Source organism: Podarcis liolepis (assembly GCF_965112155.1).
Source record: "Podarcis liolepis genome assembly, chromosome: 1".
Classification (NCBI taxonomy): domain Eukaryota; kingdom Metazoa; phylum Chordata; class Lepidosauria; order Squamata; family Lacertidae; genus Podarcis; species Podarcis liolepis.
In genome coordinates, this window is record NC_139554.1 from 38,068,529 (window position 1) to 38,083,847 (window position 15,319).

General features: G+C 42.7%; 1 long non-coding RNA gene across 1 annotated transcript; it reads left to right on the forward strand.

Annotated features, from left to right (window-relative positions):
* The first annotated feature begins 11,888 nt into the window (after positions 1 to 11,888).
* On the forward strand, positions 11,889 to 14,430 carry LOC310704998. The gene is made up of 3 exons (XR_014525149.1): positions 11,889 to 11,968; positions 12,776 to 12,912; positions 13,596 to 14,430. It is a non-coding gene; the product is annotated as an uncharacterized lncRNA (long non-coding RNA).
* The last annotated feature ends 889 nt before the right edge of the window (positions 14,431 to 15,319 follow it).

Sequence of the window (15,319 nt, forward strand, 5' to 3'; positions counted from 1 at the left end):
GTCAGGATAAATATGGATAAGGAAATTCAGAAACTTATTTCTGACTTATAGACTACCTCTCTAAAGAAGAAATTGGATAACTTGTTAAAGGGTCACAAAGATTGACAGGTGTGTGTGGGTATTCATACCAAGTTCCACAAATTGGAATTTGGGGGCATTTGAAATCCAAGATTAATCTTCAAAAAGCAATGTCTGAATGCATTAGTCTTATATACTTTAATCTATGACACTGGAATGAAATGGAATGAGTGTACCTCTGACTATTTAAACAATAATGTTCAAGGATGGGAGATGAAGAGCTCTTGCTGGATGAAAGTTATTAGAGGTAGCCTCATTCAACATAGCAAACAGTGGGTCAGATAGCAAATATCTGAAGATATTTGGGGTAGCATTTGGCAGTACAGCCATTTGTATACAACTTTTTAGATGCCATTTATACATGACATTGACCCTCTTTTACATTACACATATATGGAAGTTAACCTTGGTCTTTAGTACCATGGATGCTCTCCCATAAATTTCAGAAGCCTGATTTTCCAGAATCCCAATATGTGAAGGGAACTACTACGAATGGAAAAGGTTCCAACTTCAGACAGTTGCCTTCTGTGCGTTGGAAAGCAACCAAAACAGGGACAGGGGGCACAGACGAAGTATACTTGTTTCCACTTTCCACCATCACATACTCACTTTCTCATGAGTATACTGCCTGACTTTTCTAAGAATGTATAAAATGTTCTACATTCAAAAATACCTGAGCAGTGTACACATATAGAATATAGCAAGGGAAAGTACCCCAGGATGGTTAAGTTCAGTCAAAGGTGACTATGGGGTACAGGACTCACTACACTTTTCAGGCCGAGGGGGCCAGCATTTGTCCACAGACAGCTTTCCATGTCATGTGGCCAGAATGACTAAACAGCTACTGGCGCATGGAGGACCATAACGAGTGCCAGAGTGCACAGAAATACTGTTTAGTTTAGTTTCGTGCCACTTGCACTGGTATATAGAATATATATAGAATTATATTTAGAATATAAAACACAGTGCAAATAATAAAAACAGTGTTTAGAACACTGAGATTACAAAGCCACACACAATAATTAAATACTGCGGGGGGGGGGGGCGAGCTAATTCAAGAAGGCTTGGGTGGGAGGGGAGAAAAGTTTTCAATAATGGATTGAAAACATAACAATGTGGGGGCTTGCTTCATTTCTAGAAGAGAATTCCGAAGAACTGGTGCAAACAATGGTAAATTCATGTGCTCTATTGCAGATCAGCAATATGGTTCAGAGGGGTTCAAGGCTCTTCAGGAAGGCTGGCTCCAACCATGTGCTTTATATAAGCACCGTGTAGTAAATGTTTCCACATATTTTATTGTGTGTTCAGTGCAAGAGCCATCCAGTGATCAAAACTTCCAGGCCCATCATGGAATCAAAATAATGCTCAACATGGTGGCACTCGGGGCCAGTTCTTTATTCTTTTCAACATGTGTTGGGGTGGGAAGTAAATGGAGAAATACGCTTAGTAAATGGTGACCTAGTGAAGACTCCTTCACTTCATGATTCTCTGTATGCCTATCCATTAGACTGCTGGGCTGGCAAACACACAGCATCATGTAACTGGTCCTTAATTCTAACATTTGTTCCTTCTACTAAAAAAAGGCTTTTTCTAAGCCATCGTTATTTTCTTCTTCAGAGAGCAGATTTAGTCTTTCAGAACCACATCTGCAGTCTTGGGGGCCAAAATGGCAAGGGCTATTAATTGTGCTGGAGGACATAAATTAATCATCTGCTGGAGTCTAGAAGAATTTTCCCTGTGTAGTATTTTCGTGTGTGGTTTGCAAGCTTCTTTAGGATTTTCCTCTTTGCTTTTCTCTGAAGCATATGGTGCAAGTCTCTGCCAAATGCAGGATTTTGTGTAACATGGAATCCACTTTAGGAAGGCAATTGCTATGTTGAAATAGGATGATGGGCATCAGGCAGCCCTTTATCCATTTCCATTGCAAAAACACAGAGGTAGCAGCAGATGCTGCCATGGCTAAAATGAGATTCCATGTCCTGCAAGCAGACAGGGTCACTCAACTCTGCCCCACTTATCAGGCAACTGTCCCAGGTAATTAAAAAAAGTTTTGTGTTTTGTTTTTTAAATGCTTTCACAGTTATAATGCTGCAAGGAAAATCCTTCTTTTGACATTATATATATGTGGAAGTTAACCTTGGCCTTTGGTATCATGGATGCTCTCCCAGTCATGTTTTTGCCAGCTGCCTGAATATCTGTTAAAGTGAACCTTTTAAGAGACAGAGGTGTAATCTAGACACATATAAAAAATGTTGTGAAAATGCTTTTTAAAAAAGTTTTTTAAAATGTATTGAATTTGCCATAAGCTCACAATAGCCATCTAGTGTCACAGTTGTATAATGCACTTAAACGTTATATTTGCAGCTGTATAGCTGAGTCCAGAGACTCCAAGTTACCAAGAGCGACCAAGGCAGGAATCAAGAGGTAAAGCTTTTCCCAGCATGATATTTCCATGCTGCATCTGCTGAACTTCTGCCTCTGATATCGCTGCCAGGCGCCCTCCCTCCCTCCCTCCTTCCCTCCCTCTCTCTCTCACACATATACTTACTCACCATCCTTCTCCAAGCCTGCCTAAACTAATTGTCAAAAGCTGATCAGATTTGCTTGCTATGTCGTTAATAGTGCGAGTGCCATTTAGGGACAGCAATCCTCCCTCCTCTCACGTCTCAAGCCACAAGCGATTATTCCGTCCAGCCAGTGCTACACACTGAGAGACCATTATTAAAAGCAATTAAATGGAGCCATGTGCGAGGTGTGCATGTCAAAGGGATAAACCCCGGTGCTTGAAACATGTTGCTATAGGCATATAATAGGCATAACAAAGTAGAGGCTCACAAAATAATATGCACCTTTTTTCTATTTTAACTTTAAATGTAATCTCGCCCCTCGCTGAAATCCGAAATGGCATCATTGCTGCATTGATTTTTATTTTATTTTTTTAAAAAACCAGATATACACACGTGTATGAAATGTACATGTGTGATGCATGAACTAACAAAGAAAGAAATTCAGCAGGCTGGTTTAAGACACTTTTCATTGCTGACATGACCTCAAGCTCTTTTCCTCTCTCTCTAACCAGAGGGAAAGTTTCTGTTTTATTATAATGATCTATAGACTTCTCCCTCTGCCTTTGCACTCAGGGTTTGTTTCATGTTCCCAATACTTCATTAATAAAGAGTTCTTCAGAGAGGGCTGCAAGCTTTAGCAAACATGTCCCTTTTGGGTAGTCTTCCCTGCCTGACTTTGCTGCAGTGGACTAGAATTGCAGAAGAATGAACTGTCAGCAGCCACTGATTTATAAGAGTGATTTACCTTCTGGAGAGTGTAATTATGTTCATAGTTAAGAATTAATCAGGTGAGAGAATTATGGAATAATCACACTCCTGACTTTGGAAGGACAAAGTAAAGGGAGACCGTTTCAGCATCAGAGGGCCCACTCCCTAGACAGGTTGTGCCTTGTTCTTGAATGCATACAGGAGAACAGTTTTCTATAGGCTGAAGACTATCATCTTCATTTTAAAAGAGAGAAAATGGTTGTGAAGGAGCAGGTGAGAAAGGACAGTTTGCAGAAGCATAGCTGTCAACATTTCCCTTTTTTTAAGGGAAAGTCCCTTATTCTGAATAGGATTCCTCGCAAGAAAAGGGAAAAGTTGAGAGCTCTGTGCAGAAGTAATAAATAAATTAAAAAATAAATAAAGCCATATTTTGCTAGCCAATTTTGGCATCTTGAACAGAGGAAAATCTGGATGTTTCTAATAAGTAATTATTGTAATAAGTAAGTATTCTAATAAGTAATAATAAGTATTCTAAGAAGTAATTATGGTTGGATAGTGTTCTCGAAGATACAAACATGAGCCTGACCAAACTGCGGGAGGCGGTGGAAGACAGGAGTGCCTGGCGTGCTCTGGTCCATGGGGTCACGAAGCGTCGGACACGACTAAACGACTAAACAACAAACAACAATAAGTAATAGGGGAAGTGTTCAGTTCTTATTTAATATAAGACAGGGTTAACACACTTTGTAAGCCAGAACAAGTGGTTATTCATTGATAAATGAGTTCACATGCAACTAGATAGGAAAGTGAAAGTAACCACAAGAAACCACAATGTCTGGGGCTAATGCTTAATGTTATACCACAGGAAGGACTGTCATTCAGTGGTAAAGCACATGTTGGGTAAGCAAAGGGTACCAGGTTCAATTTTCCACATCTTCAGGTATGGCTGGGAGAGAACCCTGCCTGAAACCTTGGAGAGCCACAACCAGTTAAGTGTCCAGTCGTTTGATTCAATATGAAGCAGCTTCCTTTGTTCCTAAGCATTTGAGATATATTCTTTGCTGAGGCTTTGGGTGTTTCCAATTAAAATAAAGCGACTGAAGCTGCTCATCATCAAAGTACCCCCTCTCTCCTTGTTGCCGTATTGATTAGGCTGATACCGATCATAGTTAGGTAATAGGTCTTTTAAGTTGCAGGAAGACCCATTACAAGGCTTCCATTTTGGTTTATCGGCATCTTAATTCCCAGAGTGTAGGTGGTAATGAAAAACAGGATAATGTTTGTATGACAATGATGATGCCACTTTCCTCACAAAAATGACCTGAAGCAATTTACCAAAAAAACAAACAAAAACAAAACAGCACCAAGTAGCGCAACCAATAAAAAACTAACCTAACCTAACTTAATGTAGAGCAGGTCTAGTTATTTTGTGGCTCTCCAACTCCCTGAAAGTCCAGGCAGCAGGGCTGATGGTCAGGGATGATAAGAGTTGTAGGCCAGCAACACCTGGAGGCCACCAGGTTCCTCTGCTTTAGCAAGTGATCTAGGATTGAAGCTCACCTTCAAGGTGCATTGAACCATTCCATTCCCAGCCTGTGCTGCAGCAACCCTGGGGTCTCCCTTTGCAGATGAGGCTCTGTGATCCAAAGGGTGTGGTCTGAAGGCAAATGAAACCAGCACCTAGCTCAAGTTAAATGAGGACCTGGGTCTGGTCAGTTTCTGGGTGGGAGACCACCTGCAACTACCTGTACGGTTCCATAATGGAAGAAAGGCAGGATAACAATGTAAGCAAATGAGTAAACAAACCCAGTCTGTCCCTCTGTTGGATTTGAAATCGCTTTTATATGTGGAATTGTTTTTATTTATTTTTTATTCCTGAGTCCCCGTGAAATCACTTCAAGATGTTTTATGGGAAGTGATTCATAAAGTGGATCAAATATATAATGGCCCTAGTGACCCTGTCTCTGATAATATCCCTTCTGAGACAGGCTTTAGGAGATCAAGGAATTTGACACTAATATTACTAATGTTAAAGTCCTTATTATTGATCAGGACTGCTTGTTTGATTCTCAGATTAAGCCTTGTTTGATTAATCAGATTAATTAAACCTATCAGATTAATCTGCATTCATTAATCTAAGCAGATTCTGGCACAGGAAATAATCACTTCATTCACCCTCCCTACACTTGTACAGTCATAGCAAATATAATGTGAGATCGAATTCTGCTGATGGAACTCTTACACCACAGTGGGAAACAAGGATCCGTCCCTAAGTCTAGGGAAATACATTGCTTTTTTCTGGCACACCATGAGTTTTAACTTTTTACCGATATCCTTATCTGTTTCCGTGTGGGACATGCATTATGTACTAAATCCCATTTAATTTTAAACTGTGTCTAGCCTTCAGCAGTTTTGCATAGTTATGAATTTTATGTAACTGCAACAGATATTCTGTTTTTCATATATTCCCGTCAGCAAATCTAATGGGTGAAGCTTCTGTGTACTGCAGCCAGTCGCAAGATTTGTAATGGAGAAATGAAAAGACACATGACTGGCACACAAATTTTGCTAGCTAACTGAAAATCTGAAAAGACAAGGAGGTATTCACCGAGAAGAGAAGAGGTTTGCAGTTTCTTGATTGCTTCTTGTAAATTACTAGGTGATGAAGGTCAATAGTCACTGTCATTAATAAGGGAACTTGGTTGGTTGCTGAGCTGGGAGTTAGGGAACAGCAAAAGCAGAACCTTCTTTGCTTAATTAATTTTTATTGGTAAGCCACTATTCAGCTCATATACTTAGTATTACCTTTTCCTCTCCCCCCCCCCAAGAGCTGTGATCCAAGGCTACACAATCATGATAGAATAACCCCTCCAAAACCCCTCCAAAATGACTAACTCATGGATCATAATTGACTGAAGTAGGAGGTCTCCAAACATCACACAATTGGGCCCAGAAGCTAAATTACTCCAGGAATATCATACACAATCTCTCTATTCCAGCAACCTTTACATCTTCCAGGCAGTATACATTCTGAATATTTGGAGGGGATTGTGCCCAGAGGCCCCACCCATTCTCAGCAGCTGTAGAGTCCATGCAATCCACAATCCTAAGCAATCAGGGTTGATACCCACATGGGGGACCTAAGTACACACACAGAACCTCTTTCAGGACCTCAGCTGAATAGCAGAGGTTGTGGGTGGTGCTACTAGGCACGAGCCCACTGTCCCTCTGCATATTTAGTCTACATGTGGTGGGAGCCAATAAAGGGGCTTCTCATTCCCATTCTCACTGGCCAGGTTTCTATCTGTACCAGTGGCAGTTCAGCCATCCACCAGCCTTGCTTACCATTTTGCTGGGTGCAATCAAAGGAAAGGCTGAACGGGGGTTCATTAAAGAAGAAGAAGAAGAAGAGTTTGGATTTGATATCCCGCTTTATCACTACCCTAAGGAGTCTCAAAGTGGCTCACAATCTCCTTCCCCTTCCTCCCCCACAACAGACACCCTGTGAGGTGAGTGGGGCTGAGAGACTTCAAAGAAGTGTGACTAGCCCAAGGTCACCCAGCAGCTGCATGTGGAGGAGTGGGGACGTGAACCCGGTTCACCAGATTACGAGTCTACCACTCCTAATCACTACACCATACTGGCTCTCAGTATAGTATATGATGGGGAGCTATGGTTAATAATCCCCAGAACAGAGCTTTCCAAACTCTGTGTCTCAACACATTACTGTGTCGCCTGCAGGGTGTAGATGTGTCGTGTGAACGCCCCCTGCGCTACACCCGGAGCTGGGAAGGGGTTAGTTTAACCTCTGGTTTGCTAATAAAACTGTGTCGTGAAATGATGCATGTCTAAAATGTGTGTCCCCAACATGAAACGTTTGGAAAGCTCTGCCCATGAAAGTTGAATTAGAGCTGAACAACTTCTGCACTAAGCAGCAGTGTTTTGGGACACTTCAGATAGGAATGGCTATGACTGAGGAATGGTTAGGGGATAGGGAGAAAGAACCAGAGATGGCAGAATGGTTTCCATGATGGAGATTGGGGAGCAGCTAGGTTCTAAGTGGGACCACAAAAGAATGACCTCATTTACCTTTATAAGGGGACAGGAATGAGCACAAAAGTGGGCACTTACACATTACCTCCTCGGCACACTGTTCCGGTGCAAACTATTGGTGGGCAATTTCAAGCCCGCTGCTTCCCTTTCTTGTGGATTTTAAGCTTTAAACCAAGCAGCCTTTCAAATTCGAGGACTTCAAACAGAGGACTGTCCTTCCATAGCCCTTCAAATAGAGATCTCTCTGCTGTAAAGTAGGACGCGTGACCCATCCTTATTGGGACATCAATGCATCAAGTAAGGCTGATCATGTTCAATGTCTGGGAGGGAAATACATTTGCTTTTCAGCCAGGACAAAGAGTTCTAAATTCTAAAAAACCTGCCAGAAACTTGCATGATTTTAAGCCTAGAGTTTATGCATTGATGCAGTTGTCATGACAGTTAGGGATGGGATGAGAACCGAAATAAGGGATGCTCATCTATTTGAGTAGCCCCATGGAAAACACAACTCAGCAGGGCACAGTGAGCAGGCTACCCATCTGGATTCTGCTCATGCCACACTGCACTCTGCCACCTGCCCTTTGGGGACATGATATCAGGCAGTGGAGGACTGACAAAGACAGGATTGTTGATGTTTAGTCGTGTCTGACTCTTCGTGACCCCATGGACCAGAGCACACCAGGCACTTCTGTCTTCCACTGCCTCCTGCAGTTTGGTCAAACTCATGCCTGGTAGCTTCGAGAACACTATCCAACCATCTCGTCCTCTGTCGTCTCCTTCTCCTTGTGCCCTCAATCTTTCCCAACATCAGAGTCTTTTCCAGGGAGTCTTCTCTTCTCATGAGGTGGCCAAAGTATTGGAGCCTCAGCTTCACGATCTGTCCTTCCAGTGAGCAAAGACAGGATATTTCTCCTTTATATCAAATCAAATCCTTTGGGAAATAATGGTCACAGCGTTTTCTACCACCCCAAGGGAAATGATGCTCAGAGCATCATTTGCAGCCTATGAGAGAGCAGAAGTCTTCATTGGACCCCTCAGCCACTTGTGCTGTCTGCTGATTGGTGCCTACAGCAAGCCCATTTGAAGATGTGCAATCAGCCAAGGACTTTACTAACTGCCCCATCCCACGCAATACCCTACTTTCAGGTCACCAGCACCTCTCAAAGGGCTAAAATGATTTTGGAGAAAGCACCAAGCTTCTCACCTATCCTGGATAACATTTGCAATATTGCCTATAATTTGAACATCCTAAAACATTGGCATTACATAAGAAGGGCTGTTGTCCAGCGTTTTTCTTATATAAATTGTCCCCAGCATCTTCAGTTAATACAACTAATGGATTTTGTGGATTGGACAAGGAAGGTATCAACGATGGTTTTCTAGAGATTTCTAGAATAATAAGCAAATATGGGTTGCAGCAATTCTTTCCCTATGTTGCAAAAACATGAGGGGGAAAGATACAAATTCTTCATATTGCTTGCTGGTTTGCTTATTCTCTTTGTCTGTTGTGTCCTGTTTTGAGTGACCCTGCCCCCCTGGCATGTGTTGTAAGTGTTGGAGGTTTTTTTGTATTTTGTTAAAAGGATAAAAGATACTAGATTTTATAAAAGGAGAATTCTCTGGATGCCTAGAGCTAAGTTTGGGACAAGGACTTTGGTGAGGGAGCCCCAACAGAGATTTGAAATCACAAAACATGCAGCAAAGTAAAGCCAACCTTTCAAATAACCTCTTCTACGTTGCTTCCAACCTTCTCCACTTCCCTTAGCATAGAAAGAGACCACATGTTTGGTAAGTTAAAAATGATTTACTTATGAACCATTCAACTGTCAGATTCATGCTTTTCCATACAGCAGAAAGAGGTTCCAAAATAGTGAATGTTTCAAAATTATTTGTATAGAAACATAGAGAGGTTCACTTAAGCCATACACTTCCTTATTTGCTGAGTTCACATGATGGAAGTGAGCAGTGCCTTTTGCGGGGGCACAGGGGTATGCATACCCCTAAACATTTTGTGAATCTACGTTTGGCTTCATTGAGGGACAGTATTTCAATATGAGTAGGAAAATGAGAGTACCCGTAAAGGTTTTTTAAAAAAGAAAATAGCACTGGTAGTAAGAGAACAAAGAGTTTGGTAACCCTTTCTCCTAAGGTGAGGGGGAATGACCTATCTGAGGCTGGCAGGACAGCTTACTCTGTGATCTTAACCCCTCCATGCATTAACTCTTTCATGCATTAATTAGACATAAGCACGTTGATTATATGAGGCTGATTTATCCTACTAATTTACTGATAGGTAAGTTTTGATATTGCTTTGGTCTAAATGAGATATTATAAAAGCTTACTGGATAATCATGAGAAATTTAAGGGCCATAGCCGTTGTTAGTCATATTCAGGCAAGGCCCACTTTGTCTGATATCATCCTAAGACTGAGATCAAATAGTGATATACAGTATTAGCCATATTAATATAAGACTTGCTTGAATCTAAAATGTTTTATGTTTAATGGGTTTTAAGGTTTCTAAGATACTAATGCTGTCATTTTTAATATGTTTAGATATTGTTTATGATGTGACTGTGTCATTGTGATTGTGGTGGTGTATTATTGATTATCTGCAGAATAAATCCATATTTTAAAATGCATCAAAAGCGCTGGGGGAAAGGCCTTCAATCTGTCCTACGGAGCAGCACTGGGCTAAGTAAACCAATGGTTTTATTCAGTATAAAGCAGCTTCACTATTCCTGGGACAAACACGTAAATCTGATGTAATTCACAGTCCTTACTGTGGCCATGATTTGGGCATCTAGAAATCAAATATTTATTTAGCTTCACTGTAATAGCCTTCCCTTGGAGAAATTGTTTCAACATGGAGAAACAGTTTTGGAACTTGCTTCCATTTTAAGCTGAGATAGAGAAGGGGAAAAAAAAGAATTTCCATAAATCCACCCGTATAATTTCCATAAGACAGAGCTGCTGACAGGGAAGGTGAAATTTCTTTTTCTCTATCAAACAGGCTGAACTTCATTTGCCTTCCCTGCCTTGTTATGTCTCCTTATCCCCACAGCAGATTATTTTAAAACAGTGTTTGAAAAGTCACCTTTGGGAACAGACAAATTATCCATTCTGTTATGTCATGTTCTCAAGGAGACTCCGCTACAGCACTTCATTTGGGCAAGAGAAGAAGCCCTGTGCCAAAATAAATGGTCTGTTATTTACAGACATATTTCCCTAGTGCTCCTCAAAGGGCTCATTGAAGCTGAAATTCCATCTGTCCCAGAGGTTGCAAAGGTGCAGCATCCCATTTGCAGAATGACGCAGATGAGTATTAAAGTAACAGCCTGCATATCATTATATATAATTGTTAACTATAATTATAATACTTTATTTCTCTATCTCTCCAAATTGCCACCTGCTATAATTTTTATTCTGGCACAATTTTAGAGGTGCAGATCACCTGTGTAGAATAATGCATATGCCTGCGGTGGGGGGGGGCTGGGGGGGCTGGGGAACCACCCCAGGAAGACCCTAATAATGGTTGCCCATTCAGTACACTCATTTTGGGAAGTCACCCCTGCCTGCATAAGCTAGTGTGAATTGCTGTAAAAATGGCTTCCAGGTACTTACAGCTGAGTGTGCTTTTAAAAGAAGAAGCTGCAGAAGGAAATTATTATTCAGTGGTACCTCAGGTTACAGGCACTTCAGGTTACAGACTCTGCTAATCCAGAAATAGTACCTCAGGTTAAGAACTTTGCTTCAGAACAGAAATCACGTGGTGGCAGACCGGCGGCAGTGGGAGGCCCCATTAGCTAAAGTGGTACCTCAGCTTAAGAACAGTTTCAGATTAAGAATGGACCTCCAGAATGAATTAAGTTCTAAGCCCTAGGTACCACTGTATAAAATATCATGGGACAAACAGCTCCACATCAATTTCGGAATTGCCTGAAACCTCCAGCGGTGAGGAACCTTTTTGGGCCGAGGGTTGCAGTCATTGGAGGCCTTCAAGTGGTTCCACGCCAGCGGTGGGTGGGACCAGAGGCAAAAGTGGGTGCTATAACCCATGCAAATTTTATCTTTGCACAATAGTTGACATTCCAGTCCAAGGTTTCAGCATGCACTCCCACACAGCCCTCTTCATTCTCCATCCAGGTGTGCAAGAGCCATTGTGACAGTTCAGTGATATGTTCCAGCCAGGCCAAATGCCTTGAAGATTGCAGAGCAGGGCTAGTAAGAGATGGGCTTTGGGAGTGGACGAGTGGCCTTGGGAGGGGGCAGGGCTGGGGAGTCCTGAGGTGCCAAACAGAGAGGCCTGGAGAGCTACGGTTGTTGCGTGGGCCTGAAGTTCCCCAACACACTATGCATTTAAGGCACTATGATGTCACGTGAAACTGTCATGGCTTCCCCCAGAGAATCCTGGGAGCTGTAGCTTGCTAATGATGCTGAGGGTTGCTAGGAGGCCCCTATTCCCTTCCCAGAGCTAGAATTATCAGGTTTAACAACCAGATTGGTTTAACAATCTTTCTTCACAGAAAACTTCTGGAATTGGAGCTCTGTGAGGGGAATAGAGGTATCCTAAAAACTCTTAGCAAACTAAAGCTCCCTCAATTCATTGGGGGAGCCATGACTGTTTAAAGTGGTACCACAGTGCTTTAAATGTGGTGTGGATGTGGCAAGTCAGTCAGTTGCTAGGCAACATTTGGAGTTCGCAGCATAAAATTATCAGCATCCAGTTGCCCTTCAGTGTTACAAGTTACTTTAGTTACTAGCATGATGCTTGTGCCTACTCAGGGCTGCTTGATATTTGGCGCTAGGTCAGGTTTGTATCATAGAGGAAGGGAAGCTTTAACCTTTTGCCCCTGCCACAAACTGAATCAAAATTTCCTCCCCCCCCACCTGCTATTTGCAAGTTAGATACATCCCTTAATATACAAAGTGTTCCTAACTGCAAAATGGCTACCCATTCTTTCTCTGCATATATGGATTTATTTTCTTTTTGGACAGAGTCTTCCACTCTCTCCCCCACTGTACCCTCCCCACATCTTGAGCAAGCTCCATCCTGTCCATCTATGTAAATCTTACAGCAGGAATCTCAACCATTTCAGTCTCTCTTCTGCATTTGTTAATTAAATCGCTCAGTCTTTTCTTTTCTTTTTCTTTTTTCATTTCCCCCCGCCAGTTTTAAGCGCTGCTGCGTGTGAGGCTCTTGTTGTCAAATGTAGAGAAAGAGGAGGGATGGGTAAATGTGGAGAGCTGGGATAAATGCAGACCCCTTTTGTGGCTTTTAATGGTCTGCACAAATAACTGCAAAATATGTCCGTGGGACTAACACAAGGCAAGCTTTCAACATAGAGATTCTTCCCCCCTCACACAACAGCAGTGATTTGTGAAATCATCTGTCATGTGGCATCGTCAATGTGCATGGTGTGTAACAGAATACAAGAGGAGAGGCCCCTACCCCAAGGAGCTTACAGTATGGCATTTGATGCTTGGGAAACAATAGAAGGCGGGGAGGTAAGTGGACACGGGGCAAAGGGGAAAGCAATAGGCAGTCGTTTCAGCTCTGTGTTCTCGGGTTTACTTCAGGCTGCAATTCAGCAAGGCATGCCTGCACACTTTATGCTTCTGAGCAGAGCAGTCCTAACGTTCTGCTGCCACCACTGAGACTCTGTGGAGTGGCTGAAATACCACCACACCCACAACCCAGCTGCTCATGGAGGCAGCAGGAGTATGTGGGTAGGGCAGGTAGATAGCACTAGTTTCAGGCTGGGCCCAGATCAGGCCCTCTGTCTGCCAGCGGTGGCAGTGACAACAGCTTGGGATCCAGTGGATCCCAGGCCAGCTCAGCCCCGCTGTTGGGTTGCCCTGTTGTAGGGACCAAGCAGCCTCCACTGGCAGGCATACCACTTTTGTTGGGTGGGAGACTGCAGTCGAGGCTCCCGCTTGCCTGTCTGGTGGCAGGCCAGTTGACCTGGCTGGAGAGAGTGAAGAGATGGATACCTTTGTTCAATCCAAAACCCTGACGACCTTGTTTAAGGGGGGACTGGATTGCAGCTAGGCAGTGAGCAGTACTCTGTTTGAGATGCATCCTAACAAGGCTTCTGTATCAAAGAAATAAATACCTAATGATTTCAGGCTGCACATATAAGCAACTATGATATTAGTCATCCCTTTGCTTTTTGGAAATGTGTTTGCAGATCATTACACCCAACTGAAACACCAAAATGTGAATAAGGCAGGCTCATTTATGAGGTTCCTACTACTCTGCGGGAACAAATAGACAGCTAAACTAATAGAAGACACGGAGAAGGATGAAGAAGCACCTCCTGGTACTGTTCTATTTTCACATCTGGAAGACAAAATGTTTATCATCATTATAGTCAGAAAATTCCACAGCTTAACATCTCAAGACCGGCGTTCCTGTGCCTTGGGCAATCTCTGTTCTTTCGTTGGAAAAGTGAGAGAAAGATGAAGAACCACAGTGGAAAACTTGACTGCCTAGAAGCAAATGTCTCAAAGACCATCAAGCCACCGCCAAGGTCTCTGTTTCTGCAGGAAAGCCACCTTGCAGACCCTGACGGTGTTATCCCCATGGCTTTTAATTTTCCACTTTGGATGACTTGATTAATCTCTCAGCTGGTCATCCTTGGACACAAACTGTGCAGAGATCAGCAAAGATTGTCTTAGTCTGTTAATACTGAAAAGTTTCTAGATATTAATTATGATCCTCAGAACCAGCTCTGCTGGGCTCCAAAAGCTCACCCTACTGCTTTTCAGCCCCTTTCTTTCTTTCTTTCTTTCTTTCTTTCTTTCTTTCTTTCTTTCTTTCCCTTCCTCCCTTATTTCTTAAGTCACCCCCTAAGGAAGTTAATAAACAATTCTATTTGGAAAGAATTGTCCAATATTTTCAGAAGTCAAGCCATCCAGTTTTTCCCCACTAAGGCAAAGCCTACAGATGCCAAGTAGATGAAACCACCACTATTGAAAGGAAGGCAGAACAGGGAGGAATAAAAATGCAAGAAATAACAAGCAAAGCACAGTTGCTGGTTCCCTTGATGCAGTTCCTTCAGCTACTACCAGGAGCAACATGGATGCAGTCAATACCATACAAGAGGAACTTCCAAACTGTGGCTAGCAAGGCATGAACCGGCTAACAGCCCCTCCTGTAACGGTGGTGGGAATATATAGAGGATGGAGTACAGTACTTTTCTATGCACTGTGAAACTTCATTCATTCATTCATTCATTCATTGCATTTCATAAATTACAGAATTGTAGAGTTGGAAGGGACCATGAGAGCCATCTAGTCCAACCCCCTACAATGAAGGAATGTCTTGTCCAACATGGGGCTTGAACCTATAACCCTGAGATTAAGAGTCCCAGTCTCTACTAACTGAGCTATTCATTTCTCATCTGTTTCTCCAAGGACCTCAAGATGGCAAGCATGGTTCCCCTCCTGCTCATGTAATCTCCACAACAGCCCTGTAAAGTAAGTTAGGCTCGCAGGCAGTGATTGGCCCAGTGTCACCCAGCAAGCTCCATGGCCGAGTGGGGATTTCAAGTCTGGTCTCCCAAATCCTAGTCTGACACTCTAACCACTACACCACCACTAGGGCTTATTATGACCTAATGGATTGACAGAGCCATGTATTGGTTATCATAGAGATCCATGGGTAGGTGGACTGATTAGAGCAGGCTTTCCCAAACTTGGGTCTCCAGCTGTTTTTGGACTACATTTCACATCATCTGACCGCTGTCCTGCTAGCTAGGAATGATGGGAGTTGTAGTCCAAAAATAGTTGGATCCTCACGTTTGGAAAACCCTGGAATAGAGTGTGGGATCTGGTAATTTTTGGATATGTCAGGGGTCTAGCCAGATGGTGGACACTGGGACATCAGGGTGGAGGGAGTCAATAAATCCCC